This window comes from Gopherus evgoodei, chromosome 5 (assembly GCF_007399415.2).
Source record: "Gopherus evgoodei ecotype Sinaloan lineage chromosome 5, rGopEvg1_v1.p, whole genome shotgun sequence".
Lineage (NCBI taxonomy): Eukaryota > Metazoa > Chordata > Testudines > Testudinidae > Gopherus > Gopherus evgoodei.
Genome location: NC_044326.1, coordinates 55198362 through 55204361, shown reverse-complemented (window position 1 = coordinate 55204361; position 6000 = coordinate 55198362).

The following is a 6000-nucleotide window of genomic DNA, read 5'->3' as shown; positions in this document are numbered from 1 at the left end:
GTGTGCTGCCGGTGGTGGTGGCAACGGTGGTGGCGGTTGGGGGCCCATGGGCCCAAGGCACACTCCGGGGGAGGCACATGGGGGTGGCAGATGGGGCAGGAGAGACGCAGCCCTGAACACTGGTGGAGCCAGGCTCCTGGGTCTTGAATATTCCCGGAGCATGGGCATCATGGGCCCATCACTGCCCCTAGTTCAACATTGCTGTTTCTACCAAATGCAAGAAGGATATTGCTTTGTAATTCTATACTGCATACTACAGAAACTGATGACCTCAACAAATGTCAGGCTAGTACAGCATCTGGGGATCAAGACTCAGTGTAGAAGATAACAGATATCCTGATAAAATGGATAAAAAGTTTGTCTTAGATATAAAAAGTGTTCTCTAAAATAGTTCTCTCATTAGAGGAGATGGGTAATAGTGCAAATTGTGCTGTATGTTCAACCGGAAAGTCTTCATATTTTGAAGAGGACAAATTTATCCTTTAGACAACTATATAATCTATGCATCCACAAGAGCAAGTTATAGTTCTATTTCACTTCTGTGCAGTATTCTTTAGACCAATTGAAAGATACTGAATTTCACAAGCTGCCCACTTATAAAGAGCTCACTGACCATTCTCCACATGACTTGATCTAACTGGACAGTTCATCCTTTGTGTTGGAATAAAAAACAGTGGTGAACCTGTGCTTTATATTTGGGGTGTGCTGCCTGAATCTCTGAAATGTATCATCCTTCTCTATGCTTTTCCAGTTACTTTGGAATGACCACGGGGGAAAAAGTCAATAGACCATCACAGCTGGATCATTCCCAGCTTGTGAACTATAGAAAGGGGGTAATATAAACAGAATGCAGTTTAAAGTTCCACCACCTGTTTTGTTATATTCATTTTTGAGCTGTAACATAAAACTACGGTGCTATAAATAACCAGTCTCTTAGAAGCCTGCAAGCTGTTAATACTGATTGTTCCTTTCCTCCTAATTCTTTAATAAAGGAAAATCATGTGCATTTAGTCCATGTTTAAATCTCACCTTAAAACACTTCTTCCATGTTGCCAGCTAGATGTGTTAATTTACCAAAACAAAAATGGCTTTGACATCAAGATATGCACTTCCTGTAATTGTATAGCCATATCATCTTATTACTGTAAAATTTGTTCTTCCTCACCTTATCCTCCTTATTGTTTGTTGTCCTCATTCATCATCCCAGGATATATTAGAGCCCAATAGGAGTAGTAGTTCTTACTACTGTGAGTAATTCCATTAAGTCAATGGAATTGGTCATAGAAGAAGCCACTACATCTACAGGCATTTTCAAGACTAGACCCTTAGGTTGCAGGTTTTTCTTTTGATTAGTTCTGTAATGCATCTAGCAGCCTTTGGGGCATTGTACAAACAATAATTAATCAAAGGAGGGTTTCTACAGAATACTGATTAACAACACTGCAACGTTTTTTGCTCTGGCAGTAGAACCCAGGGAGCCAGACACTCCTGCAGCAAAGTGTCCCTGACCCGCAAGCATGGGGAGAGGAGTGGTAGCAGCACCCTATGTGATTCCAGCAGCTTCCCCTCAGCTTGGAGTTTTACATCTCTGAGAGGGAGCCACATCTAGCCCTCCTCCTGCAACACTTCTCCTCCAGCAGGTTGTGTCACCAAGTTGGAGAACCGGGGTGTGACACCACCACCCCGAAATTGGCACACAGATCCCTCAGCTGGGATGCACCACTCCACACATAGATGGAGGGGGGTCCAAGAGTTCCTATCTATCCTCTAGGTGCTACTTCTCTTGGGTGCAGAAACTTCTCTAATCGTCTTTGGTCCAGCATCCTAGATCCAGAAATCAGAAAAGAATCCTGAAGAACAAACGAACAAGAAACAAAAGTAAGAAATCCTGGGCCTGGCAATCTAAAACATATTTCTCGCTGCTGCTGAAATGGAGCAAAAAGAGGCTCCACATGGACTAGGCTAGGGTTTAAATAATAAGAGTGGTCCCTCACACTCAGCAGCTCCCTTCCTCTCCCAGCTGGCTGTTGAGTCGTAGAGACCCCTCCCTCAGTGTGTGTTCTCTTCCCCCTTCCTACTGGGAATGTCTCAATCATCCCCGGCCACATCAAGTTCTCCACCGATTCAAGCATGTGGGTGGCACTGGCAATGCTGTAAACCGGTACAGCACAGGCAGTGGCAATGTGAGAATTCTAGGCCTTATTGTGGTTCGGGGAGAACATTTAAGGTTATTGTTGCAGTTTCCTGGCTCTTCCTGTTGAGGATCTGTGCATAGGTTGATATATAGTTCTGTGTTCATGCCCCTTCAACTTTAGCTTCTCTCTAGGGTCAGTAATGGTGATGTGATGTAGATGCTTGTCTTCTGGAAATGGGACTGAAATCCTCACACAACCATTTGATGGTGACAACTTTCAGTCACTGTCAGTCAGGGCTGGGTTTCAATTCATATCCCAAATGTAAAAGAGTCTCTTCCCTTTCCCCATAGGCCTGTAAAATCCTTTTCTATGCCAGACAACTTATAGTTCTCTCCTAATAATAATTCCACTGACAAACTTATCACCACATATCAGTATAAAGTTCTGTGTTCCTTTTTCTAGTTTCTCTTTAGTTCGGATGCAGATTTTGAATTTTAAACTCTGCAGGGCTGATAGTTGTAGCAACAAGAAAAATATACTGAGGCAAAAGCCAGAAAAACATGGACTTTAAAGGTTTAAAGGTTGGCATTAACATTAGAGGTTAAATTTTGGACAGAGATTTCTTTTGTGTGTGCCTGTCTCTGTCTCTACCTCTCTCTCTCTCGCTTTTAAAACAACAAAATAAGGCAACTCCAAGTTTCAGCCTTCAACTGGATTTATTCCATAGATCTGAACCTAGTGTGAGATGCTACGTACAAGATGTTCTGTTGCAATGCCTTGGATCCATGGGCCAGATAATCAGCTGGAGTAAATTGAAGTGGCTCCCTTGAGTTTAGTGGAGTTACTTCGTTTCATGTCATAGCCAAAAAGTTCCATGAATGTTTAAATACATTGACTTTGATTTCTTTCCCTGAACATTCATATAAAAGAATTCTAACTGTGAAGAAACAGGTATCTGCTTGCACAGCATAAAAACAAGTGAAATTTGTTGGAGAAAGAGACATGAGTGAATAACAGTCAGACTTCAATGGGACTACTCATCTGCTTAATGTTTGTCACATTCCTAAGTATCTTGCTGAATCAGGACCCCAGCTCTCTAAGAAGCCTGAATCCATATGATCAGTGCACTTTTAATTTAATCATGTTATATTGCTAACACAATATCCATACATTGTGCTAGAAAACTGTAGAGAAGATTATTTACAAATAACCAGCATGCTTTACATTTGCTTAGAATTAGAGAAAGAGTCCAAAGCAAGGGGTCACAAGTTCTTTGTGATTTCATAAGTGACTTGATGTAGAACTCTAAAGACATCTCTAGTGTGGGAGATGTAAAGTCTTTACAACAGGAAATGTAAGAGTTCAACGATATACTACATTTCTGAGTTTCTTGCCAAGTTATGACAGGAACATTGATGAATTAATAATAGATGGAAGCAGGGCCAAAAACTGGAATACAATATTCCAATGAGATTGGAACCAGTTATTCCTCTGTCAGTTCTCATTTACACATGGTCTAGCTTTAATTCTGGTTTGCATTAATATATAACAATACCAACCCAGTGCATCTTTATTGCTCCACAGAGCTTCAGTACCATGGTATTTCCTTAAGGGCCTGATCATGTGGGATGCAGATTTCTTTCAATGGGAATTGGTGTAAAATGCATTGCATGGGATCACGCCACTAGTTTGTTTCAGAGTTCAATGCAGGAGAAGAAATCTACACCTTAGAAATCCAAGGATGAAAAAGACATCCTCCTTAAAAGAGGGCATCTGAATGCCTTTCTGAAAGAGTTTAAACATACTTGTAGCACAACCTTGTGCTATTCACCAATTAATAGAACATTTTTGTAAAAATTAAAAAATATATGTGTATATATGTTGGGTCTAGTTCGTTGTAGTAAATCCTCCTTTAGAGTTTAAAGAATACTTTAAAATATTAATATGTTGGAGGGACTTTCTAGGAAACCTGCATAATGCATCACTAAAGAAAACCAAGTTTCTACTAGAACTCTTTTTGTAATATTAAATTGTACATAAATTCAGTGTAAGCATGTTCCTTTGGTATTTAGTATCTATTAAGGTATGAATGAGCTTTTGAAAACAAATTAACAATATAAGAGAAACTTATATACTCATTCTGTGATTAGTATTGTACATTTCGTAGAGAGTCCTCTATAGATCACTCAGATCAGAGTCTTTGATCCTTTAATATATATATATTTTTTACAGTATAGCAATTTTGTACACAATATATATGTTCTTCCACATAGCTTGGAAGTCACTTCATTCTTCTAAAGAATGTTAATCTATCTGTGGTGTATTATGCTTGGCCTGTCTCCCACCTCTTATGAGATGATTTGGATTTCAGAGTTCATCTTCTGCTTAACTAAAATGTTTATCTTAAAAGGGAGGGGGGGGTAGTCTTTGCTTTTCTTGCAGTTTGATAGCTTAATGATGATCATCATAAAATGATCACCAAGATCCCGATTCAGGCAGGCTTTTAAGCACATGCATACCTTTAAGCATTTAAGTATTGACCTCAGGGGGATTACTTCTGTTACTCGGGCTATAGAACACACGGATACATGTGTTATCATTCCAATGAGGAATGAAAACAAATTTTGGAACCTTGAAAGATGCCATGAAATTGAATTGTCCTCTGGTCAGCTCTTGCTACACTGTGAGTATACTTAAATACAGCAAAATAGATGGATTTTACATTCTGTAAGATGTCAAATCATTATATGTGTTCCTCTGCTTTAACTATATATGTGTCTAGTGTGCATTCCAAAAATATGGTGGGCTTGGAACAAAAGATATTTCTGAATCCTCTGACACATTCTATAAAATGCAGATGGCTATATTGTTTTGCTGATCATGAGAAATGAAGGGAAAGATTTCAAGATCTCCTCTTGCTTAAATTCATTCGGTTCTTCGTGCATACACATTGTTTTCCCAGTGGTGTATGCTGTAAGAAATCAAGGACAAGAACAAGCTCACTGTTCAAGCTCAGGCCACAAATCTTGCTATTTTTTCACTAATATTAGTTCAAATTGAGTTAACACATTAGATTTCTGTTGGATTATAATCAGCCATCTTCAGTAAAACAGTTTCATTACTCAACAAATTCCCATTGGGAATCTGCCAGAATAAAGACTGAGTAAAAATTGAGTATGGACAATGGAATTTAGTTTGTGTTTAATGCTAAAATGTGACTTTGTGGGTTAACAGTGTACCTAAGACAACAATAGTTTCCAGTATACCAAATTTTGCCATAAAAATCAGATCACACACAAAACTCACTAGAAATATATTAAAGCTGAATATTCATAACAGTGCAGTGAAACATAAAATAATACATTTAAATTTTAATCTCAAATGCAATGTCCTGTGTTTTAATGCATTGACAAAGTAGCTGGATTGTGCTGATGAGTTTCAGCGTGAGTGACATATGTCTCCTGTGGTCTGGAGCTACATGTTACAGACATTCGTGTAGTAAGTCTAATTCCTAGGCAACACTTCTGCCTTGACTAAGATATGGTAACCCTTCTTAAGATGTATGAAAATTCTTTCCATGCATTCTTGTTTTGTAACAAGCAGGTTTATCCATGTTACTTTGCCATTACTGGGCTATTGGCTATTCTGGAGCACACCCTCTCTTACACTTTTATGAAAAATTTGAAAGGTATTGGTAACAAAATTCTTGTTTATGGCCAGCCCTAGTTAGGGTACTCATTTGGGATGTGGGAGGCACTGCAAGCAGTGCAGGAACTTATACTTCGACCCCTGGGCTATTACCTATTCTGGTTTGTGGTCCCTTTCTCTCATTTTGACCAGAAATTCCATCCTGGACCTCAAAAAC